The following is a 26810-nucleotide window of genomic DNA, read 5'->3' on the forward strand; positions in this document are numbered from 1 at the left end:
TCTTTTAGCACACTGACTGTCTATAAGATTGATCATCTGTTTTAATTTAAGGGCGGTTGCATTCACTAGGGCCCTAGAGTCATTTGTTATGCTTTTTTAGCAACACATTGAAGTAGAGGCGTAGGTGAACGCTGCTTATCGCCAAGACTGAGGGATACTGTCACTCCGTGGTCGAATGCAGTTGTACATTTCTCAGCCTCTCGTTATTGTTTATCAACTGCTGTCTTTTTATCATATTCTGTTACTATCAGTGTACGTAAAATATTTCAGTATTGTCTACCATCCATCATGCAGATTTTCATACGTCACTGGATGAGCGTTGTTTTCAACTTAAATGAATCTTAATTCGCAGACGCAAGACAAGTACTCATGAGGTTATCCGTAGCCTATGTCCTGTTTGTCTTTCTTTTCAAGAATCGCACGATTCTATAAATCATTAATGAATCGTCACCTGGTTCTTGTGCCAAAGTTAAAGATGTGATCTTCAGGAACTGAAAGGGAAATCTTTGTTGCTCTTTTCTAAACTGTTTTGCTGTGTGTCCCAAAAGCCTTTTGGTCGGCCTTGCACACTAATCATGATTGTAAGGGGAGATAGTGTTTTATGTGACCTTTACATTCCGTCACCATCCCAACTCCCTTCTGAGCGTAGCCTATTTATTTTTATATAAGCTTTTCTATTGCGCACCTGCACCAAGGATGCGTTAAAGCACTTTACAAAGGACACAACTAGTACTGCTATGTGGTGAACGTATGCAACAATTTAGCAATTCAAAGCATATATAACAAGATATTAGCTCCACTTGGACTGAAGTTACGAAAACTATAAAACAAAATTATTTTTGTGAAAAAACACCCCTGTGGGGATTGCCTGAAAATCCTGCTTGGCTTGAAGATAGTCTAGCTATCCCTTTGAGAGGGGCAGGTCTGGAAGTTTGGGGAGACCTCTTTTATGAGGGGGATTTACTCTCGTGGGAACATCTGCAGGCTAAGGTTGGCCCCAATCTTTCACGATTTAAATACCTACAGATTCTTAGCTGGACTTTAGCCTATAAAACCTCTCCCGCTAACAGGAGTAAGTTCAAACTTGGAGGACACAGCCCACTGGTATCTAATTTAGTAAACCTGGGTCCAGTTAAAAAAGAAGTATCCAAGTGGTATAATCTCATACTGGATGAGTCGGATGGGGACTTTGTTTTGCCGGAGTCGCTATGGGGTTCTGACCTGATGGACCACAATCTACAAGATCTTTGGATGGCTTCTTTTGAACCCCTGTGGAACATTGTCAAGCCCTCCTGGTTACGCAGGAATCACATCTTTACCCTGCATAGGGCATACTACTCCCCTCTTAGGTTGTCTAAATTTTCAGGAGGAGAGTTAGTGTCTTGTGCTAAATGTGGGTTGATTGCTGCATCAGATACACATATGTTCTTTGAATGCCCTCAGTTAGCCACATTTTGGGAGGAGATTAGCAATTCCCTCACAGGGTCATTGGGAAGACTTGTCACTATAGATCTGCCCCTGGTGTTATTTGGTGTTCTAGAAGGTGTACAAAGCCCAGCTAGGTGCCTAGTATTTTATGCAATCCTGCTTGCAAGAAGCGAGATCTGTAGGAAATGGAAAGACTCTTCATCTCCGACCTTCAGAGATTGGCAAACTTCAGTCCTGCAGACCTCATGTACCGATCTGGCCAGATCTGGTAATCAGAGTAAAAGGGCTTTTTGGTATTTATTATGTTGGCTCCATTGACTTATCCGGGTTTTTTTTTCCCCTCGGGTCCAATGATTGATCTCCTATGGTGCCTCTAAAGTTTGCACCAGTGGAACAGCCGTTACCCGGTTCATGCCCGGCCCCAATTGGCTGCCAATTACCCCAAGGTTTGCCGCAGATTGGTAAATCATGGACTCTGTGCCTTTTTGGATCACAGTTGACAGCTGAGGGATAGATGGCCCCCACTACATTTGTGTCCCTTCCAGTTTCTAGATAAACTGAGACAGCTGATCTCTGTTATTTCCTTTTGGCACTTTGTCTATATGGTGGTTATGAGGACAAAAAGAAAAAGAAAAAAAAAAGATTAGCTCCACTTCAGGTGGCCATTAGAGACTGCTTAGGTGTAGTTGAAAGAAATCGGTGTTCAAGGACATTGTGGAAGAGGCCTGAGAAGATTTTTCATTTTTTCCGTAAGCAATTCCATAACATTGTTGCTGTGCCTGTAAATTTAAGTATAAGCTTTTGGAAATCAATTTTTTTCAATTTTAGTGATTTCTTAACTTCTGAGGCAGTTGCAGGCTTGTATTTTTTAAATTGGTGAAATAGCATGAGGTTTTCTAGGTTAATGGCTTTGGGTATCCTGTGTTGCCTCTGATCTCTGTGGTGCACCAGCGTAGGTTTAAATGGGCCGGTACTGTCCGGTATGGAGTACCAGCACTTTTTGGTTTAGAGAGGGAGAGTACCCGCACTTCTCAAGAGAAAGGCACCACTTTTAATTGGAGAGTACCGCCACTTCTCAGAAACAAGCAGGTACTCTGTAACAGAGTACCTGCACTTCTATTTTTCCATTTCAAGCATTGGTTTAAATAATGTGGACATGCAATGATATTTCCTCATGAAGGAATGATCCAATGGTTTTGAGTGAATAGTGGGTTTACTGGGTGCAAGGTATGACTGAAACGCTCCTGCCAGAATGGCTTTTAGGCAGCCTAAATATGAGACGGTCAAAGCATGGGTGCCTGCTTTCTGCTATGCATGTTTTTTCTCGCTAGAGAGTGAATGTGGATGTTAGCTGTTTGAGCTACTAAGTTATTTTGGGGGATAAGCCAGTGGGTAGTATCAAGTGTGATGCCCAGGAATTTAGTTAATGGTGTATATATGAAAGGAAACTTGTCGAAGTCGACTTAATTTAGACATGTGGCATCAAACGTAATATGTGTTGGGTGGCTGACATGGAAGAATGAAGTTGTTCATCAGCCATTATTTTACTTTCAAGAGGCAGGATTGAGGGAGGAGTGAGTCAATAAAGGTGTTTTCAGGTTTATTTGTGTATCATTTGCATATTGATGACTGACGGTCCCAGACTTTTGAATAATTACTTGTTTGAAGTATAAATTGAACAGTTGGCACAAGTCTAGAAACTTCAGGTACTCCACACAACATCATCTCCCTTTAGAATTGTAAACTTCCATGTTTAACAACTGAAATAAATATAATGATGAGGCTGTGAACCAACTCAAGACTAGACATTGAAAGTGCTCAAGTTGAGAAAACAAGTAAGTTGAAGTCTTTCTCTTCTAATATACAGTGAATATCAACAACCTAGAATGCTGCATCGCCCTTGTTCTAGGGGGTTGGTGGACTGTGACAGAGATGGGTCCCTTTGTAGTTGGTTGTCTGATGACTGGAGAGGGAGCACCAACAGCAGTTATCTGTGTGCGCAGTAAAGTTATCTGTTTGAACTTCTAGTTACTCTATATCTTCAAATTACAAGACACTACCATCGTTTCTAGCAGCACTAGTTGCATCTCAGTTTTTGGATCTCTCTTGGAATGCTGAAGTGCCCTTTCTGTCCTGTCATAAAGTCGTTTGTTCCTTTGTTCCAGGCTGAATGTGTTGTCTGCAGCTGTTTTCTTCTTTAAATGTCTAAGCCACACACACACCCTTTATGTTTTGTATTCCATTGTGTAACTGTATCTTTATTTGTTAGAGTAGTCACACTCAGTATTTACAGAAGCAGTGCAGCTGTTAGTGGTGTCTCTGCCTCCATTGTATTGACAGTTGCATTAATCTATGTTTAGCACAGTTTCACTAAACATGGTAGCACGAAGAGGGTGCCTATTAACCCGATTTCCCAGCGTGGTGAAATTAGTACACCAATACAAACAAATAGTTAATTACGTCGAACTCTTAGGCTTTTAATCATGGCAGCCAGGTTCAGCAAAAGATCAATCACACAATTTTAAACCATATTGATAAATCCGATCGTTAGTCCTCCGGTATATTCATGTCCTTTCCCCTTCAGTCTAAATTATTTATCACACAGTTGTACCGCAACTGCACTGGCGGAATATAAGGCATTTTGCTTTGTGATTTTTAGGGGGTTGCATTCCTATCTGATATCATACATCCTGCTAGTTTTGACTCTACCACCCTGATGTCACAAGGGGACGGACAGTCAGCTGGGCCACCAACTGTGGATGCTCAGTTTGATTTTTTTTCTCCATATGTACCAGTGGATTTCAATTATCCAGATGTTACAACGAACTGCATGATTGAACTGTGCTGATTAGAAATAGTCTAGAAAATCTGGCACTTTAATTTCCCCATACTTTATTTTCCAATTAAATATATCTAGTTTAGTCTTAGCTGGTGGTCCTACCCATTTTACTTACAATTGTATGGCTTGTGGAATTGATATGAATGAGAACGTCAGAGAACAGCTGTGTTTAGGCTGAACAAATTGAGATGTACCAAATCTGTGGCGTGCTGTTTTATTAACAAAAACAATGCACGCAGGTTAAATCCCCTTTCAACCCATTGTCTTTTTTTTTAATTTTTACCATGAAATGTCATTTATAATATTGAAACCAGAAGTTCATCTGCAAGTAATTTTTAGTAAGGCAGGAGGATGGCTCCTTGTGTAAACTGGAAAGAGCAAGGGACTCTGGGATCTAAGATAAGTATTGGGATCACATTGAGGGGTGATGACAAAAAGATACTATGAAGCGGGCTAATCATCTTGCGCTGTCATGGCATCAACTGACCAAGTGCATGGTTGTCACCCTCGCATGTGCAAGGTGCAAGACTAAGTAGGGGCCGAGCCACAGCCTGAATAGAGCTCACACAACTGGTCGTTGTCTGCTTTTGGTAACTTGAGAGAGACTTGTGGCGTGAATACCTTCTCAAAATCTTGGCATCTTTAGCCTCAGTAGGAGTAGGTGGAATCTGAGCCTCTTAGGAAGAGGTGTGGTGCAGCAGCCAGGGCGACTGACTCTGGAACCTTGGGGCACACAGTTCGATCCCCGGTGCCCGGGGCAGATCAGCCCATCACCATGTGACTCTGGGCAATAGCTCGCTCAATCTTCCTGACGGCCCCCAGCACCTTGACACCTTCGGGTAATTGTTTGTGCTTTACAAATACTGGACATTCACATTTACATTTTAAAGAAGTGCAGTTTCTCAGCTTTGATTCCTCTTCCACTACCTTTCTTGGCCATGGGGTCATTTGTTCAGCAATAGGTAGTATCCTTGCAAGTGTTGTCAAAGCTAGTAGTTTTCGTTTGAGAACTATTGGTTTTGGTAATGATTTTAGCTATGCTGTACAGCAGCAAGCTGTCAAGGGAGGGAGAGCGGTAGGGGCGGGAGTGCAACTGGACATGGCTGGTGGGAAACCAGAATGGCAAGGGAAGGTGGGTGCAGAAGAAGCAAGAATGGCAACTGAGGGAGAGCAAGAAAGAGGAATATGGAGGAGGGAGAGGTAGACGAGTGAGAGTTGGTAAACACATACTCTTGTACAGTGCTTAAAACATGAGAAAAAAAGTAGTGCCTGAAACGTGAGCATTGGAAGCAAAGGAGTGCCAATGAAGCCACCTAATGGGAAGCAACGGGCTGGCTCTAAACTGTATGTAATCCAACATGTCTCACAACAGAGAGTTAATGTGCTTGGGGGAGACCTAAAAAGGAATGGCTGGTACTTCTGTTACCAATTTTAGTTCTTGCCCATTGGAATCTTTACGCATTTAACACCTTTTCTGCCTGGTGCATGTTGGCGTATGAATTATTGGGGCTTTTCTGATCACCACTTCTTTTATTGGAGTACACAAACTGAGCATCCTGCTGCCCTTGCAGCCAGGCTGGTGTTCTGTAGCTACCTATGTGTTTTAGTCCTTATTAAAATAAAATATGTGTTAATCTCTTATTTACTCACCACCCATCATACCGCCAGGCGCTGCATGCCATACCACAATAAGCACACCTCTATGGTCATCCTCTGAATACACTTCCTACATAGGCTCAACATGAAGAAATCCGTCACACACCCAACATGGTGTAGCTTTCTGTCCATGTGGTTAAGTACTTTATAATTCCACAAAGGGGTTATAAGCACTGCACACATGCTACAGTACAGTAGACACATAGATGTTTAGAGGTAGTTAAAATTCACATAACAGTTACCGGCTTACGTAACATGAGTCTTGACCTCAGACATTTCTAGCCTTAAAAACGGTAGTACCGAGATATATAAAAAATGTGAGGCTCTTCTGAATGGGAAACCATTAACAATTGTAGGGTCTGAATCATTTTTAGGTCTCGCCTGTCGATGCGCATGCGCATCGAGCAAGGCGAGAGTATTGCGAGTTATCCACTCTTTATCCACACTGCAAGGAATCGTGGCGATTCCTTGCAGTGCCCGTGACTTTTAAGCTCAATGCGCATGCGCATTGAGCTTAAAAGCGCGTGCACGTCCGTCTTTGTTTACCCGCTCCGCCCCCTCCCCTTCCCGCCGTCTCGCATTTCCCCTGTCGCACTTCTCCTCCCCCCTCCCCTCTCTTCCCTCCGTCTTGTTTATTGTACCCGCTCCGCCCCCTCCCCTTCCCGCCGTGTCGCATTTCTCCTCCCCCCTCCCCTCTCTTCCCTCCGTCTTGTTTTCATCTTTAGATCGGGGCTGGTAGGGCTATTAACAGTTTCCCTAGGTAATGGTACATTCAAGAATTTTATTTTCTAGTCCGAAATGTTCACAACTGATACTAACAATCTGCAGATCAGCAATGTACAATCCCAGTGTATAATTCCGTAACTCAGCACAAGCCAAGCAGCACGTAAAGAGGTTGAAACTTCACTGTTCAGCTGTCTCTTGTGAACGAGCCCGGTTAAAACATTACACTACGATTTCTACGATGTACATACTTCTGAGAATGAAAGTCATATTGCAGTTGTCAGAGAGCATTATTTCATCTATTATTGGCTACTGAAATTACTGTTTAAAAGTATCAGCTAGCCTTGCATTCTTAATGTGGAGTGGTGAAACGGCTCGCCTGAGACCTGTAAACTAACATGAATCTTCCCTCTTACATACCATGGCATACTTTAAACATTAAAAGAGTTTTAGACTGGACACGGCACACACAAACACAGAAGACCACACAGGGGCACCTACGAATTAGTCTTCATTGCTCCGCCCCCTCCCCTTCCCGCCGTCTCGCATTTCCCCTGTCGCACTTCTCCTCCCCCCTCCCCTCTCTTCCCTCCGTCTTGTTTATTGTACCCGCTCCGCCCCCTCCCCTTCCCGCCGTGTCGCATTTCTCCTCCCCCCTCCCCTCTCTTCCCTCCGTCTTGTTTTCATCTTTAGATCGGGGCTGGTAGGGCTATTAACAGTTTCCCTAGGTAATGGTACATTCAAGAATTTTATTTTCTAGTCCGAAATGTTCACAACTGATACTAACAATCTGCAGATCAGCAATGTACAATCCCAGTGTATAATTCCGTAACTCAGCACAAGCCAAGCAGCACGTAAAGAGGTTGAAACTTCACTGTTCAGCTGTCTCTTGTGAACGAGCCCGGTTAAAACATTACACTACGATTTCTACGATGTACATACTTCTGAGAATGAAAGTCATATTGCAGTTGTCAGAGAGCATTATTTCATCTATTATTGGCTACTGAAATTACTGTTTAAAAGTATCAGCTAGCCTTGCATTCTTAATGTGGAGTGGTGAAACGGCTCGCCTGAGACCTGTAAACTAACATGAATCTTCCCTCTTACATACCATGGCATACTTTAAACATTAAAAGAGTTTTAGACTGGACACGGCACACACAAACACAGAAGACCACACAGGGGCACCTACGAATTAGTCTTCATTCTATACATGATTTAAATAAGGTTAGAAAACGGACAACTGCTTTTCTACTAAGCCAACTCAAAATAGGTATTAGCTGGTTGAGAACATTGGAATAGTAAATGGAAAATTAACATCCGTAAACAGGAACCAGACTCAAAATGTTGCTGTCTCGCTGTGGTGCTCTCTCTGCCCTGCAAATCTCTGGCCGTTTTCCCGCTCTATCAACTCCCAGTGGTATTTATGCTATAGCCCCCTCCTGTGGTATTTCTGCCCCCCATAGCTTTGCGGTCCCTCACTCACCCTCAACCCCTCACCCTCACTCACCCTCACCCTCACTCACCCTCAACCCCTCACTCACCCTCAACCCCTCACTCACCCTCAACCCCTCACTCACCCTCACCCTCACTCACCCTCACTCACCCTCAACCCCTCACCCTCACTCACCCTCACTCACCCTCACCCTCACTCACCCTCACCCTCACTCACCCTCAACCCATCACCCTCACTCACCCTCACTCACCCTCCCTCACCCTCACTCACCCTCAACCCCTCACCCTCACTCACCCTCAACCCCTCACCCTCACCCTCACTCACCCTCAACCCCTCACTCACCCTCAACCCCTCACCCTCACTCACCCTCACCCTCACTCACCCTCAACCCCTCACTCACCCTCACTCACCCTCAACCCCTCACCCTCAACATCAACCCCTCACCCTCACTCACCCTCACCCTCACTCACCCTCACTCACCCTCACTCACACTCACCCTCACTCACCCTCACCCTCACCCTTACTCACCCTCACTCACCCTCACCCTCACCCTCACTCTCACTCACCCTCACCCTCACCCTCACTCTCACTCACCCTCACCCTCACTCACCCTCACTCACCCTCACCCACCCTCACCCACCCTCACTCACCCTCACTCACCCTCACTCACCCTCAACCCCTCACCCTCACACAGTGGAATAGGTCTCGGAGCATTTGAGTTAGAGCTTTTAGAAATGTTTATGGTTTTTTTTTTAATTCTTTAGCATTGGCTACAGGAAACAAAAATGCTAAAGATTTACAAAAAAACCCATAAACAATTCTAAAAGCACTAACTCTAATGCTGCGAGACCTATTGCATTTCCAATGCTTGTTTTAAATTCATATTGTATAGCCGCTTTATTGTAATCATGCTCAGGACTAACTACATTTTCCCCGTCCTTACTCTACGTCGACTGACCTCTGCCTGCAACTGTGCATATGAACTATATAGTATTACTTAAAGGGTGGAAGCACCTGACGTATATCAATACATAGCTTTTCGCGTAGTATGGTCAACTCAGATGTTGGCCCCAGCCAGTGCGCAAATGGTTCTCAAATGTCAGTAGTCTGGATCTGCTAGGCATTAGTTCCCAATAGTGGGATAGTTGGTCCCTGCAGTAGGTGGCAGCATTCAGCCATGCTGCTATCGTAGGGGGATGCTGCTTATTCCAGTGTATTGCTACTTGACGTTTAGCCAGCAGCAGCAACATGGCCGTAAGTTTACAGGAGCACTTTGGGAGTGCTACCATTGGATTAGTTGGCTCCTGATTGTTAGTAATCTGTCCAATGTGTCTGAATACATCCGTCCAGAACCGTGCTATCGGTCCACAGTCCCATGCTAGATGCGCAAACGTTGCGCTCTGTGCTCCACATCTCCAGCAACTTGTGTCTGGGTGTATGCCCATGCGGAATAGCTGATGTGGTGTGCATAATACTCTGTGTAGGAAGTTAAAGTGGATTAACCGCAGTCTATAGTTTGGAGAAAGGTGCTCCCGTTGAGCGCAACAAAACTGCCAATGCTTGTCTGTGATAGATAGATCAGTGTCTTTTTCCCAATCTGCTTTAGATGTAGGAGAGATTATTGGGCAGTCCTCCTGTGTTATACTAAAAAAGCGCGTTATTAACTTACGGGGGGAAGAGTTGGACAAAACATTTTCAAATGCTGGCAGTGTGGGTGGTGACTGAGGGAATTCAACATACCTAGTCCTACAGGCCGCCCTAATCTGATAATACAAAAGCATGTCTGACGCTGTGGGTTGTTGTGATTTGCACATCTGCTGCAGTGATAAAAAGGTTCCCTCCGGGTAAAGGTCACAAACTTTCTCCAATGCATGAGCCTTTACCCGTCTTGTAGTAGCTGTGTCGATTAATGGAGATAGTAGCAGATTGCCCCCTATTGGCATGGATGGAGCATATCGTTCCTTGTGGTGTGCCCTTTTTGCAATCCATCTCCATGCCCAGCGTGTTGCTTCTACTGTGTCTATTTCCTGGTGTGGTCTCTTATAAGACTGATATACCGCCGTGTTAAGTGGGATGGGAGCAACTCGATCAATTTCTATTGCCACATTGGGCTGGTAAGGCGTCGGGTGCTGCCAAAAGTGCAGGTACTGCGCCTGCCCGCTATATGCGTTTAGCTCAAAATCTGGAGCCGCCAAGCCTCCCTGAGCGAAGGGCTGTGTCAATAATCTCAATGAGACCCATGGTCCTTTACCTGCCCATACCATTTCTAGAATGGTAGAACGGAGCTTTTTGAAGAAATGGTTGTTTAGCGGCATCGGGATATTTACAAACAGTTATAGCAGGTTAGGGCAATATTACCATCTTAGTGATTGCTATTCGCCCTATTAAAGATAGCAGCAGCTGCTTCCATCTCAGTTTTTTACACCCGAGCCAGTCCATCACTCTCCCATAATTTGCCAGCCATATTTCTTGTAGAGATCTACTAACACATATTCCCAGGTATTTAATTTCTCCCCCAGCCCACTGTATTGGAAATTCTGTGTCAAAAGACGCGTGTTATCTGTGAGCGGTACTATTATGGATTTCAACCAGTTTATCTGAATTTCCGTTAGCCCACCATACCGAATTAGTTCCCTCATTACCCAACAAAGTTTTCCCTGGGATTCGTCAGATATATTATCATGTGGTCTGCATACATTGATATCAGCAGACCTCTTGATGTAAAGCCTATGCTCCTTTGTGTGTGGTGTTGTCTTAATCTAGCTGCCAGCGGTTCAGTGGCAATTGCAAATAGTAAGGGTGAGAGAGGGCAGCCCTACTGTGTGCCTCTTGTTATTGCGAAAGGTTCTGATATCCTACCGTTGACTTTAATTCTTGCCATTGGGTTTGTATATATTAGTTGAATTTCCTTGATAAATATGGGACTGAGTCCCATACAGGACAGCAAAATGAACAGGAACTTCCATTCTAGTGAATCAAATGCCTTTGTGGCGTCTAATAGTGTAGCTACTGCCTGAACGTGGGAGGCCAAATAATGCAATAGGCTAAAAATTGTCCTCAAGTTATGTGCAGTCGAGCGACCTGGTATGAACCCAGATTGATCAGACAAAGCTATCTGTGGGAGCATCGGTTGTAGCCTGTTTGCAATTAATTTAGCATATATCTTTGCATCTAGGTTAATTAAGGACAGGGGGCGTAATGAGTCCGGTTTGGTCGAGTCTTTGTCAGGTTTCAGTAGGGTGATTATGGTAGCCTCACGCAGGGTGGTGGGGAGTATGCTTGTGTCCATAGCCTCCAGATAAACCTGCAGTAGAATGGGGGGGGAGGGGGGGGCAAGAACATCCACATATTCTTTATAGAACGCTGCAGTCAAGCTGTCTGCTCCTGGTGCTTTGCCTGCTGGCATGCTATTTATTACCTGCCTAATGTCGTCCACTGTGATTGATAGTTCCATATATTCTCTGGCGCCGTTGTTAAACCAGGCCAGTGCGATAGTATCCAGGTAATCAATAATTTCGGTCTGGGACGGGTTGGTCTGTGATGTGTATAATTGTTGATAGATTGGGACATGGTGGTACTTAAAATTTCTGGCGATGTTCTAACTACCTCTCCTGTGTCCTTTTGCATTTCAGTTATGTAGTCTGCTCCCCTGGGTGATCTAAGTAGACCTGCCAGTGTTCTCCCCGAGTGCTCTCCCTCTCCATATCGCCTGGGCATGTTTATGCAAGTATGTCGTTTCCCTTTCTGCCTCTGCCTGGAATTCCGTCAATTTAGTCCTAATTTGCGCTGCAGTGGCATTGGATGGGTTCAATGTGTGCGATCTCTCCAACTCTCTAAGTTCGCGCTCAAGTCTAAGTAGTGTGTTACGTATATCCCTTAAGACCCCCGTTTTGAGTGCTATGCAGTCACCCCTCACGACAGCTTCAAATGCTTCCCCCAGTGTACCAGGTGAGTCTACTGTTCCCTCATTCAGTGTAAAGTACTCGTCTATTTTCCCTCATAGTTCTTCTCAGAAAACTTAGTCTAGCAGTGCGTCTGATGGGAATCTCCAACTAAACGGTTGAAGGTATGGTCCGGGCACTTTAAGTTGTATCTGAGTGGGAGCATGATCATAGAGAGTACATGGGTGATGTACAGCATTTGTTATCCAAGTGTGTAGATCCCTAGAGACCAACCAAAAGTCCAATCTTGACCATGCATTTCGACGATGCGTCATACATGTGCCCTCTCTGTCTGTTGGGTGCAGCGCTCTCCAAGAGTCAACTAAACAAAGGTCTGCTATAATGCTCGTCAACACCGCTGCTGCTTTGGGATGATGTTCACGAGATGCACCCTGTCTGTCAGCTACGTCCGAAAGGACCACATTAAAATTGCCTCCCCACAGAACTGCTGCGTTATTCATTGCCTGCACTTTCTGCCATATATGTTGAAAAAATTCTGGGGTATCTGTGTTTGGGGCATAAGTATTTAATATCACTGTAGGTGTATTGTATAGCTTACCCTGTAATATAATATATCTGCCTTCACTATCTGAGATCGCATGGTGCGTCTTCCAGTGTAGTCCTTTGCGTATAAGTATTGCGACCCCTCTAGCATAATTAGAGTAACACGCTTCAACCACCTCCCCCATCTGTTATTCCTAAGCATACCCACTGCTGTAGTCGGCAAATGAGTTTCTTGTAATATCAATTATCTGCGTTTCCAGTGTTTATGTAATGTTCCATCAATCATTGTCACTTAGATTGTTCTCAGGTTGGGAGCTGTTGTTCACCGTTTTTTGTTTTTGCTCCTTCGCCAGTTGTTTCGCATACTTCAACGCAGCTTTGGCATCCGTGAAAAAGGTGGGCTTGCCAGGACCCTGGATTCGCAACTTGGCGGGATATATCAATGCATACTTGGTTCCGAGCTGTTGAAAGATTTTCTTTGCGGGTATAAACTCTCTGCGAGCTGCCTGAACTTGCAACGTGAAGTCCGGATACAGTGCAATATCATTTCCTTTATACTGCATGGCTCCTTGCTCCCTTGCCGACCTAAGGATAGTGTCTCGGTCTCGGTCCCTGTAATTGAGCACTCTCGCCAGTATAGGTCTTGGCGGCGCTCCTGGTCTTGGCCTGGGGCCCATTGTCCGATGCGCTTGTTCAGTTAGGAACATGGCGGACAGGTCCGGTCCGAATAGGTCTGTCATCATTGTCTCTTCATATTTCTCCATATTTTGTATGTCTGTTGTTTCTGCAATTCCTGTGATTCATATATTATTCCTCCTAGACCTCGCTTCTAAATCCTCGTTCTTCTGCTGTAGCGCATATAATACTCCATCTATTTCTCGCTGTTTCTTTTCTATTTGGCCTTCTTCCGTCTCCATCACTCTAGTTTCCAAGACGCTCATACGGCTTTCTTAGCGTCTGAATCATTAAAAGGGGCAGGCCGGTCACTTGCTAAAATTAATTTCCAAACCTGACGCCTCATCATACTAGATATCTGTGTCTATGGGCTGAGTGATCTGGGGTCTCTAGCAAATGGGAGGACACAATCCACATATGAGATATTCTACATATACAGAAACTCCAGTTCCCTCATTGCATGTTCATACTCAAAAGGCAGTGGATTCACAGCGAGAACAAGTATTAAATGATATGCGGGCAATCTTGCCCCATGCTGAACTGCAAGTCAGCAGCAACTGTGTGCAAATGACATACTCTCTAGATGTGGGTTCTCTCTATAGCAGTACTGTCTATCTATTCAGACAAGAACCAACCCCCAAATGATGAGCGACCTCAGGAGGTAAGCCCACACTACTGACTTGAACTCATTTTCTGCATCGAATGTTGGCACTGCTGCCTCGCCAGCCCAATTCTGCCCACTTCAAACAGCCTGCGAATATTGCGCCCAGTTGATCTTGGCCAATAAAACCTGCCTGGCCTGTGTGAACATATTTGGGCATCCCAAGTGAGATGGAGTTTATATTCTCTGCTATAATTTTGACATTAGTGTTGATCAACAGAGGGGCAGTAAGAGCCACCCAGCAGGGGACCCCTTTAGGCTTGGGGTGATGCATTGTCACGTCCTCATGCCAAGTTGGGATCCCACAAAAATCTAAACCAATCTGTGGTTCTGTGTAACAACAACTTTGATGAATTTTGTCCCCAATCTTTGAGTGCTAACGCTCTGCCAAGAGAAACTCTTCATTGAACTCAATGTTTTTGTCCAGTGTCACAGTATTTTTAGGTCTCGCCTATGCAGTGCGCATGGACTGCATAGGAGACCTTTAGCCATCGTGCAGCTCTTTTTACAAAGCACATACTCGTGCTTGTGGCGGCATACGCCTTGAGGAAGTGCGTAGCGGCGCGCCACAAGCACAAGTATGTGCTTTGAAAAGGAGCAGACTCCCCGCATACATGCACGCACTTATCAGCATTAGTGAATGTGCTTCTGAATGTCCTTTAACAATTCCGCATTGCTTGCGAATTTTATCCTTATATCCACATTGTTTTAAAATATCGGCATTAGTAAATGTGCTTTTATATCCGCTTTGCTTTCATAGCCTTAGCCTTAGTTAAATGTGCTTTTATATCCGCTTTTTTTAGTCATTGGTTTCCAATCCCACAAAGTGCCCTATTTCCATTGTTTCTTCACCAGGAGAATCTCCAGTTGCATTTGCCACTAGGTTTTTGCTGCCTAGTTTTTTGTTTTTTGTTTTTTATAGTTATGCTTAGGACTCGTTCCTTTCAAATCCTTTGCCGAGCTTTACTTTTGCTGAACATCTTTTATTATTGTCTATGGGGTAATACTGCCACATCCATCGCACTATTTCATGTCTCTTTCTCATGTTATTTTGGTTCACCGAATATTCACTCTTGCCTGACATTCCACGTGCTTCGTTTTGGCTCATCAGAAGCTGCTTCTTCAGTGGCCATAGACTGCTCAGCCCATTATAGTATTACAATTGCTTCACGTATAGTTTGGGTTTTACTGATTCACAGTCTGTCACCTTTGTTCTGGGTGTATGGCGCGTTAATTGGCCTTCCGGCGTTTGGCCGACCAAACCCTCAAATTCAGACGTAGCTGCTAATCCAGGAAACGTAGCTCCATAAACACGTGAACTCCTGTCTTAAACAAAACGTGCAGCTTTACACTGCAGCATTCTTCCTGGAACGAAATGACTCACTGAGTTTTAAATGACATCTTGAAATGTCCTAAAGCTTGGTCCTGCTGTTGAATCCCTACAGATGAAACCTTCCTTGTCTCTGTCATGTCCTGTCCTGTCACCTGCCATTCCCAGACCTGTTGCCACATTTGTGTTTCATTGCCGCAATAAGATGATTGTTTTGTTTCTTGTCACTGTCAGCGTGAACTTTTTTTTTTTATTACATAGACTGACAATAATGTAACTCATGGGGATCAATTTGTAAATAAAATAAGCAAGCATTGGCATAGCCAATAGGTCTCGCCTTTGGGACCTTATAAGTGTTAAGCCATGCAACAGTTAATTTTGTTGCAGTAAGGATATTGTGCTGCATAACTAAATCCTTATAAGATCCCAAAGGCGAGACCTATTGGCTATGCCAATGCTTGTTCATTTTCTTGTCTCTTGTTTCTGCCATTAAAATCTGCTCAGATATGCCCACCTTCATTAAAGTCTATCGCTCACAGCCTCCAAATTGCTTACTGGAATTTTCTGCCACGTCTCAATTGTCCTCAATCCTTATGTCCATTTGTTTTGGAGTGTCTTTCATCTTTGCAAAGTTGCCAAAGACTTTTCATTCAACTCTGCTCCAACCTCTCAGACTGGCATAGCATGACACTGTCACAGGGATTATGCTGGTAAAGCAGAACTGTGCCTTGGGATAACAGGACGTCAGAATATAGGGACTCAGTATCTCTATCACGTCAGTACCTGTTGGCCCAAATCCTTGCTAGCTCACAGTGCCTCAGCTGAATTCCTAAGGTGATTTTGTCAACCTAGAACATTACCGTTTAGTCCTCAAGGGATCCGTGAAAAAAGATCATCACCTTTCGTCACTCACTCATGCATGTCTATAATAAATAAAGAAAGGTTTGAAGAAAGTTAACAATACATTTATTGAAACTATTGTAGATTATGAAGCAGATGTGCTACGACACATAAACAAATACAACTAAGCAACGTAATCAACATTGCTAGCAGGCTCTATACAATAAACAACCCCACCATGGCAAATTATTTATCTTTCTAAGCCTAGCCTTACTGTGTGAGCACAGGGATATTAGTGCTCTCTGGGATTGGCCCCAGACCCTATACCTGGTGTATATGGTTTGGTGGTCTGCTTCATGAGTGTAAACTCAGTTTACGCAAGGCTGCATGTCAGGTCCTGCTTTCGTTCGTTCTAGGACTGGTCTCTCTGCTAGAATACTCCTCTCTGTCCCCAAGGGGGACAAGTCACAGCTTAAATGATAACTACTGTGTTGGAAGACTGCAGCTGTGCTACTGTGTTGCGACTCAAACATAAGGAGATGTTGCTGACCGTACAGAAAATAACAGTACACAATGTTGTTTTTTGTTGTTGTTTTTTTAGGGTGTTAAACTCTACCTTTATTGAAGTCCTAAACGTAACACAGCCGGGTGCCTACATCCCATCGGGCCGGCACAGCAGTATATGACATTCAATGCATAAGGCAGTGGGGGGTACGTACACAGCAAGCCGCCTACAACCCAATGGGCCGGCCGCGTCAGGTAGGCAATCAAATCAGGCAGCAGTCAATTTAGGTCTCCTAAAAAGAAACAGTAAACCAAAACCCCCTAAACAGAATTCTTGCAAAAAACAACAGTCACAGTTAAGCCACATTGTCATCTAGTACCTTATTCCGGTTGCCACTCAGGTCCCAGGTAATTATGTATAACCAAGGATTGCTACCCCTCATACCCCACCCTCTGCCCCAATGTCCACAGAAGGATCTTATGGGCTCACGCCTGAAGAGTCCCCTGCCCCTGCAAGTTCCCCCCAACCTCCCCTCCCACTCCCCACCCGGTACGAACCCAGCTCTGCCTCCCCAGTGTCAGTATGTTCCAGAAGATATGCCCTAAGAGGGCCCCAAATATCCTTAGGGCGTGAGGAAGGTGGCATAAGGTCAGCATAAGTGTGCAGCTGTTCCTGGAAGTCTACGAGGTCAGTAAGCCACTCTTTAAATTTGGGGGCTCGGCCGCATCCCAGCGACAGGCTATACGCCGTTTCGCCATCAAAAGAGCTAGAGAGGCGAACCTCCTGACCTTAGCTGGAATTTGCTCCATATAGCCCAACAGGACGGTAAGGGGATCATCAGGCACATTTTCCCCCATCATGACATCCAGCGCCTGTAGAACCTCCCTCCAATATTCCCGAACAAGCGGCCGTCCCATGCCAAATGTCCAAAATCTGCGCCTTAAGCCCTGCATCTGTCACATCGGTCAGTGTCTCGCAAGGGTAGGCGGTGTAGCCTTGCAGGTGTATAATATAAGCAGTGAATGTTTTTATATTGTATGAGGCGTAGCCTACTATTTGCAGAGATGACCCGTGTTTGACGGCAGCAATAGGCCCATTGCTCCTACGAGATGGGAGCATCCAACTCTTCCTCCCACTTCCCCTTAGCTGGAGCAGGGCTCCTTTCCCATTCTCTTTGAGTGGAACTATACAAACGCGACACCACATGCTAAGGGGGATTTTGTTGCGGTAGATTATGTAAAGGAACCATGACGGGAGGCTCCGACGGGAAGCTCCGGGTTAGTGACTGCACATCTTGCCTAAGTCACACATAGTAAAAGCGCTCTAAAGGAGATGGGGTGTAGGGGCCAAAAAACTCCTCACTAGTCTCAAACTTCCCGTTTGTGTATAAGTGGCCCCAAGTAAGATAGGACATTTTCTGCAGCAAAATAATTTTTGGGACTTACCCCAGTTCACATTAACGCCAGAGAGTTGTCCGACGAGAATGAGCAGTCGGAGAATGGGGTTAGGGCTAACCGCGGGGTCCCGCAAGTAAAGTGTTAAGTAATCTGCGTATAAGGACATTTAAATTTGCCTCTCAGGATATATTAGGGCATGCTCACGATAGTGCTGCCGGACCTTCGCCGATAGGGGCTCAATGGCTATGGCAAAGAGCAGCGGCCTCCGTGATAGAGAAGGGCGCAGACTGAATGTCATTCACCACCACTCCGGCCCGCACCCTGGAGTAAAGCAAGTTGATCCACTCCATAAAGGGGGTCGGAAACCCCAAGCGCTGAAGGACAAAAGCGAGATAGTCCCACTCCAGGAAATCGAACGCCTTAGTGGCGTCAAGAAATACCGCCGCAGCGTTGGCGTCCGGGTCTATGTCATGGAGGAGCACAAATAGCATCCGCAAGTTATGAGATGTGCCCCGGGTGGGCACGAAACCGGATTCATCCGGACGCACCAGTGCCGTCATAAGGGGACTGATACGATTAGCGATAAGTTTGGGCAGGATTTTCACGTCCACATTTATTAAGGAGAGGGGCCTATATGAGTCGCACAAAGTAGGTGATTTGCCAGGTTTAGGTATAGAAATGATACATGTCTCTCTCAAAGTGGGCGGAAGTATACCGCTCTCCCGGGCCTCTTCAAACACGTGTCTCAGAACTGGGATAAGGAGATGATGGAAGGTTTTATAAAATTCGTCCGGGAGGCCATCCGGACCCGGAGCCTTCTCAGACTGTAACTGCATTATCGCTGCAATGATTTGCTCATCCTTATGGTGTCTTAAAAGGTATTCCCTCTGCCCGTCCCCCAGCCAGGCAATCACTGTATCCTCGAAGAAGGGAGCAAAATCAGCTGTCTGAGCTCTGAGTTTTATACAATTGTTTGTAAAAACGCCTGAAGATCTCCACAATCTCAGCCGCGTCGCTGTGCCTTTGCCTATCTTCCCCCTCAATTTCCTATGCTGTGTTCGAGAAGCGTGGAGGTCGAACCAAAGCCGCCAGCATCTTCCCTGGTCTGTCCCCCTCCCCATACTGCCGCGCTGTATATTTCCCTCTTTATTTACACTCCTTCTCCGCCGTCTCTTGATATTCACTGAGGGCACTACATAGCTTAGCTTGAAATTCAGGGGTGGGACATCGGCGCAGTTCAGCTTTGATGTGCCCAAGTTCTGATTCCAGGCAACACAAGGTGGATCGGCTGTCCCTCAGGACTTCTCCACTCTTCGCAATACATATACCCTGCACCGTAGCCTTGAAAGCGTCCCATAGTGTGGAATAGTGTGCCACCGAGCCCTCGTTCCTGGGAAACAACTCTGCGATCTCCTGCTCTAATTCCTGCTTGAATACTGGGTCCAATAGGGAGAGTGGGTTAAAGCGCCAAAACTGAAAAGGGGAGTCAGTCTGCGGGAGGGTCACAGTGACCAGTACCGGGGAATGGTCTGAGTAAGTCCGAGGCAGGTGTGAGGAGTGTGTAACCCATGGGGCAAGGCCCTTCGAAGTAAACCAGGCATCTATCGTCGACCAAGAGGCCCGAGCGGTGGTGTAGCAGGTGCCCTCCTGCCTAGTCTGGTGCAAATGTCGCCAAGCATCAACCAGTTCATAGTCCTCAAGTAATGACTTAAGGGCGGCCTGTGAACGGGAGTAGTGGTGTGGTTGCGGGTGTGAGCGATCCATACCAGGGGTAATTGTCACATTGAGATCTCTCCACCTCCCCCCCCCCCCCCCCCCCCCATTAGAGATGCACTGACCCAATCTCCAATATCTTTCCTCAGCACCTGGAAAAATTCCAGATCATCAGTGCTAGGTCCATATCATGACACCAGGCTGAAGGTTTGATTGGCTATTCGGCCCCAAAGAATGGAGTACCACCCTGCTGATAAATAACATTTCCCAATGAGGTATATAGGTGGGACTTCCTCACTAGTATGCACGTGCCGCTGGCATACGTAGAATAGGAAGAGAAGCACATGTGACTGGCCCATCGTGCAGCAAAGGTAGGGAGGACAGTGGGGTTAAAGTGCGTCTCTTGTAGCATAGCGCAGTGTATATTATGTCTGTCTAAATAGAACAGTATGTGCCTGCGTTTACGGGCCTCCCCCATCCCTCTGACATTCCAGGTAAGGAAACGGTAGGCATGGGGTCCCAAGCGCTCATCCATTGCAAAACCTGGGGTATCGCATTTTCCTGTAGCGTGTAACGGCATCACGGTAATCAAAGCTCATGGCAACAGTGGCCCAAAATACAGTGGCTTGTGACGTGGCATGACATCAGTCATCACATAAAGTCTCAAATAACAGTTCCCCGCCCACATCAGCAGCCCAATCTTGCCATGGCCCAATTCCCCCCCCCCCCCTCCCCCCCCCCCCCCTCCCCCCCCCCCGCCCCCACCTCACAAAATTAGGCTCCCAACAGGGGAAAAAATCTGTACCAGTGCCATAACTAATGGTACTAAACCCACATTCATCTCAGTAAGGGGTCACCTGTGAGGTGGAGTCTAGTGGGCGACCAAAGGTCTTCCTCGCTATAGCGAGGGTGCTCGGGAGAATATATAACGGTCATCTAGAACTTAATTACATACAAAAAACATTTCCTAGAACCATCCGCTTTTTTTTAGCAGGCATAGGGGCAAAATATAACTGTTTTTGTCATAGCAGGTGGGCAGGTGGGCAGGGGTCGAGGAACCAGCCCAGACAGTTCCAAAGCGATTGTCTCTGTCCATGCCGCCATGATATCGACCAGCATAGTAAATTACTCAATTGGGCCCCAGCACCCCTTCAAGGGGGGACGAACAACCTCCCCCCCCCCCCAGGTCTCCCCCACATTATGCAGTTGCCCCTCTCACCTATCCCGTTCGGGTCAGGATCACCAGGTTTGTATTCACGTCCATGAGCGACATACAGGAGGTTGGGGATCATTCTACATCCGAAGTGCTTCCGCCAGCTTCAGACCGATGAGGCGGCGAAGCCCGCCCCGCCGCCGTCTTCGGCAGGATCTTCAGGAAGTACTGTGCAAGCTGCGGAGTGTTGAAGAAATGCTGCTTACTTTGATAGGTCACTTTAAATTTTGCAGGGAAGAGCATCGCATAAGGGATGTTAAGTTACTGTAGCTTCTTTTTCACCGGTAGAAATTTCCGTCTCTGCTCCTGGACTGCCATGGTGAAATCGGGGTATATCGAAATGTCCATCCCCTCATGTCGGAGCTGTCCCTTCTCTCTGGATAGGCGCAGGGCCACATCCAGGTCCCGGTAGTTGAGCATGCGGGCAATTATTGGGCGAGGTGTCGCCCCAGGCGAGCCGCCAGCGACCTATGAGCTCGTTCCACCACCAAAACCGGTGAGAATGCCTCCCTTCCAAATAAAGCAATGAGAAGGCGCTCCACATAGTCCTCCATCCTCCCGTTCGCGGTTGTTTCCGACATGCCCAAAATGCGGAGGTTGTTCCCTCGAGAACGGGATTTGAGATCCTCGTTTTTGGCCGCAATTACCCGCAGCACCCTCTCCATTTCCAGCGTGCATGATGTAGTTATGGTAGAAAGCGTCCTCCAGGTCCGAGATCCTCCGTCTCCGTCAGGCGCTCCTCATGTTTGTCTACTTTATGCGACACTCCATCTAGCCGCGCAGACATGGAGTCCATTTTGAATTCTATTGAGGTCAGGCTAGACTGCATGGCCTGCAGCAGATCTATAGGTCCGCAGTCGAGGGCGCCTGGGTCTCCGCCTGCTCCTCTTCAGGGTCTGTGTGCGAGCGCGTGCCTTTGCGCGCCTCAAAGTTCAGCTTCGGCTGGCGGCCGTCGGGTTTCCCCATGGTGCCCAGCTGTGCAGCTTGGCCCACCGCGTCAGTCCTCCTCCTCTCTATTCGGATCCAGGTCAAATATTAAGATGATGGCCCCCCTTTCCGTGTCTCACACCTTCAGTTCACAGCGCTGTTCAGCAGTGGGGCCGTCCCAGGATGCGCCCAGGGGGAGAGATCTAGCCCCCTTTGCCCCCCACGCCAGGGGTGGGGCAGAGAAGATGTCCCAAGCGCGCCCCCAATTAGGCCTTCACCGAATCCGTCTGGGGTCCCCACGTTGCTAACCGGGCCTCTTAAGGGGCTCTGACCCTAGCAGTTGGCAGGTGCTCCAACCGCGCTCCTGTGCAGGCTGCCAGGCTGGTGATGACACCTTCACAGGGCTTCCAGCCGCTGAGGCCCCTCTATCTGTGATGCCGGCACACTTCTCCTTTCCAGGCAGGCCAGAAGAGAGGGCCCCAGGCCAGGCAGCCGACTTGACGGTCAACAGGACTCTCTCAGCTCCACCTCCCGACCAGTAATAGAGCCGCCCGGAGGCCCCGCACATCTAGAGAGTTAGTGTCCGACCTCGATCTCAGCAGCAGGCCCGGCAGTCAACAGCAGGCTCCACTCACCGCCTTTCCTACTCCTGAGTGTCTCATTCAGGGACGGGGCCAGCACGGCTTCCTGCGGCGATCTCCAGCCTCGCCGCGTCCCGCTACTCCTCAATCCCGGCTTTGCCCCGACTCTCCCAGGCTGGCCTGCAGGGCCCGCACGTGCCGCTCGAGCAGGGAGGCCCCAGAGCTGGCAGCCAGGGGCCCTCTCAACATGTGGATCAGCTTCGCCCTCTTGCAAGATGGGCACCACGCACCTTTCCGCTCTGCAACAAACAGCTCTTTCCAGATGGAGTGCTGCACCACTTTTGCCGCCAGACAGTCTCCGCTCAGTCTCCGCCTTTGATGATCCGGCCCGCAGAGTCGTAGCCCACCGTCAGACTCAGCAGGCTCCAGAGCCAGCAGGCAGGCACCTCTCTCTCTCGCACTTTACGCTCGGCGTCGGCAGGCTCACGCTGTTGTCGCTGCACCCCGGGCAAAGTCGTTCTCAGGGGGCGGCAAGTGAGTGCCCCACAGCGCTCCGGCCCCTATTTCCAGGCCGCCCCCGCAGCTCCGCAGAATTCTTTTGGCCACAAGCAGGCCGCAGACTCGCGGCTTCTCCGCCACACGATCAGATCACCAGCACCAGTCAGGGTCAGTCCTTCTCAGTAACCCCGCAAACCGTGGGCCCTCAATCGATCGGGATCCGCGGCACCCCCAGTTACTGTCTATAAGGCCAATAGGAATCCCTCCGGCCTTTGTAATAGATAGGCACAATTTGGACAGCCTTCCAGCTGAGAGGGACACTTGCCCCTTCCAGATTATAGTTTGTCAATTTTTAAAATAAAGGTCCCATGACTTGATATTGGCCATAGAAAGGTCACCCGGGACCCCACCAGGTCCAGCTGCTTTTCCATGGGCGAGGGCCTTAATTGCCTCCAGTGAGTCCCTCATTTCAATCACTAAAGGACTTGTGGAAGAATAAGTTACATCATATTGCTGCGTAACATTGTCAGCCAACTGACTTTGTTGTGGCCTGTACAGATCTGTAAAGTGGGCATGCCAAACTTCTTGAGAGATTGTGTCTGGCAAGAGCCTCAATGGGCCCTCGTTACCATTTGCAACCAGCTTTACCATTAGTTTTGGTGTGTTTTAATACAGCTGCCTCATAGATGCCTGTTCTATATCTTCTATTCCCATTCCTCGATTTATCTTGAGTCAATTTATACTTGCTTCTTTATTTTATTTTCTCAACACATTTTATTGGGTTTTTACCAAAAAAGGACTCAACCAGGCCATATACATACACATGATTCCACAGGGTGAGTTTTGTTTCTTTTATCCCCAGAAACATATAGAACAAAAACACATGCACATTAAGCCCTCTGCACCCTCCCGTCCACGTCCACCCCATGCAGTGTCCAAGATCCTACGCAGTTGCAGTTTGGAATCTCGTCTCGGTGTCTTGTATATCTTGGCCATAGTGTCTTATTGTGATGTATCCCTATAGGTTCTGTATCGATCCCCCTATTCCTGACCCTGTTCTGGTTAACAAGTTAACTAGCAGCCATCCCATGATGCAGAAACCGTTATCTGATTAAGCCACACCACGGCACAGGAACGTGTTATCTGATTAGGTCATAACACTTGCCATCTAATTAGACAAGCAATATTCCTCCAACCCCTGATAAGGCATACGGAGTTCTCAAAACAAATCAAACCTATGACAACCTGGGAAAAACCCTGCGGCCATTGTTTTGATTTCACCGAGAACTTCAGCAAAAGAATGTGCTAACGACCAGCTCGTATGACATCCTTATTGACGTATCTATGTCCATCCTTACGTCAATCTCGGCACCTTACAGGTATAAATATTACCGGTATTGCCTTAAGCAAACACACGCGGTGGTGACGAGATCGGAGCAGCCAGACTTGCCGAAGCCCAGAGCAGAGCAGACCCCGCTGGCGCAGCCCCGCCTTCCTGACGCGCTGAGAACGAGACGCTGCTTTCTCCTGCCGAGAAATCCAGCTCCGACGCTTCCGAGCAGCCCTCGCAGGCAGCTTGGAATATCGAGACCAGAGACGAGAGATACCATCCCTCATTCATCCTAAATTCCAGGTACAGAACTGAATAACCCCTTGCAGAGAATTCTTGAGTCAGTCACTTGGCAAAACAAACTTAACTTAAACTGCTACTTTCTATTCCCGCCCACGTATTAGGCTTAGGTCAGGTACACTGGGGTAGGAGTAGTTAGAAACACCAGTTGAGTACGATTAGTCAAATGTATATGTGTATGTATCTATTTTATCCATTTTAAACCACCTTATGGCTTAGAAACATATAAATGTTTTTACAGTATTATTTTATACTTCTGCTTTTATTGTATGCACTTTACTTAACCATAAGTATTGCGATAATATCGATTCATTTCTCTTGTATGAGAAAAGAGACTGATCAATAAATACCATCTTTTTATTGAACACGCCCGTCTCTTCCTTTTCTCTACAATCTGGTGAGACTAAGAATGCACGTACTGACTGAGTAAAATAAGTTGTCTTTTGTTTTCACACGACTCTAGAGATACACTCTTGATTAGGGGAGAGCAAAGTTGTCATGTTCTATGGTTGTCAGAAACTAAATCCCTTCTTGTCTATCCAGGGAGGTTCAACTCCTCCTTGCCTATTCGAGAAAGTTTCTAGTGAACTCTGAGCTAGCTGGCAAACCCCAAACTTTAAGTCTAATATCGACAATAGAGACCTAGTTAACGTCTGGTCTAGGCCTATACTATTGAAGGTATTATTCCAATGCGCAGAGCCTATTGGGATAATAGGAACTACACTACATGGCGCCCAAACGTTTGGAAAGGCGATAAAACTAACGCAAGACATTAGAGTAACTCAGTCGTGCTTTTTCACTCAGACCCCTTTTTTTTCCCATAATACTCCAAAGACGTCTGGAGTGGGTGAAAGGTCATATCCGCCAAACCTCGCAGGAGGAAACTCCTATGTAGGGTTCTTGGTTTAGTCAACGTTGAAGGATACACTGTTCCAAAATATTGTGCATCTAATCTTTGTTTCCATAAGAAACCTGATCTGCAAACAAACGGAATAACCTTCCTGACGGTAAAATGGTAGACAGTGATGAAGAAAGAGAAACAGTTAGAATAGCAGCTGAACTCGCAGCAGCTGAAACTACTATGCAAGAAGCAGACCCTGATATAATACTCATCCCGGTCAACATAAGAAAATCTATAACTTTAAAACTTATAGAAAATGGACTGACACCTAGAGGTGGCACAGTCATATTCGTAATAGAGGCACACAAATATCGGCAGACAGAGGTATTCTATTCATGGATACACTTTCCAGCAGCAAACGCTGTAACAAAGCACTTCCACTATTACAAAACAGAGGAACCTCCTGAAGAGTACACTCCTTTCGAGGAGGTGGAAGTACCACTTAAATTTCAAGAGCACCTGCTTTTGTTTAATGGCGCCCTAAAACATAATAATCACATCACCAGGCTCGGTCCACTAGGTAGACCAGGAGCAACGTGGCCGGTCCTAGCCGGATACACACCACATCCAGACATCGAAAGAATGTCTGCAGCAGATCTTTTAATACAAATAAAACAATTAATAAAAGTACATAGACAATTAGTCCAATATGTAATGCGGACTTCAACAATTCAACCAGCAATTAAAATTCCACAGCTGACCCCTCATCAGGGGAACACAAATAAAATTACACCACAGAACATACAGTCCTGCCTAGGTAAAGTATCAGCTAAACGGGAACAAATACCATTCTGGTTAGCACAAAAAATCACCAAATAGAGGCGGTGTTTCCAGACACCACCCCGTTGGAAAAACACAGGATTCTGACTATCTGTCTTCCAATGGGAATCGCACCACACGTGGAGGACTGTGACACTTGGGGTACAGTCTTTGCTTCCATTTACACAAAAACGCATGGTGTTCCATCCATCTCGGTAATACCAGATGTGCTAAAACAAATTCAAGATGAATACGGTCCAGAACCCGCTTTAACTCTTGGTATGAAATTACTAAAAGACTTCAAGCAGGTCTCGGCAATACTATTAGCCAACATAAAGGGAGAAGCAGCAAACGTGGCGATCCGCCAAAGGTTAAAAGAAACAGATATAGCAGACCAACCAGCTGAAATTGCCAGAATTATAGAAAAATCCTATGAGGAACTAGGTAGAGATAATTTAGGTGGAATACCGGTAAAACCCCGACTGATTGAAAGTCCTGAAAAAGTATTTTTTAATAATTTAACATCACAAAAAAAGAGCTGGGATGGAAACAAACAATCCAATCCTAAAGAAAAGAAATTCCAGTCCAGAGGAAGGTCTCCTCGGCGGAGAGAAAGATCTCCAAACCAAGGAC

The 26810-nt window shown here is 46.5% G+C and overlaps 1 protein-coding gene across 3 annotated transcripts in view; it reads left to right on the forward strand.

The window, feature by feature from the left end:
- Nucleotides 1–26810, forward strand: part of UBQLN1 (ubiquilin 1) — a 440323-nt gene that overhangs the window by 14395 nt on the left and 399118 nt on the right. The gene's annotated exons all lie outside the window — the stretch shown is intronic.

Source organism: Lissotriton helveticus, chromosome 2_1 (assembly GCF_964261635.1).
Source record: "Lissotriton helveticus chromosome 2_1, aLisHel1.1, whole genome shotgun sequence".
In the NCBI taxonomy this organism is placed as follows: domain Eukaryota; kingdom Metazoa; phylum Chordata; class Amphibia; order Caudata; family Salamandridae; genus Lissotriton; species Lissotriton helveticus.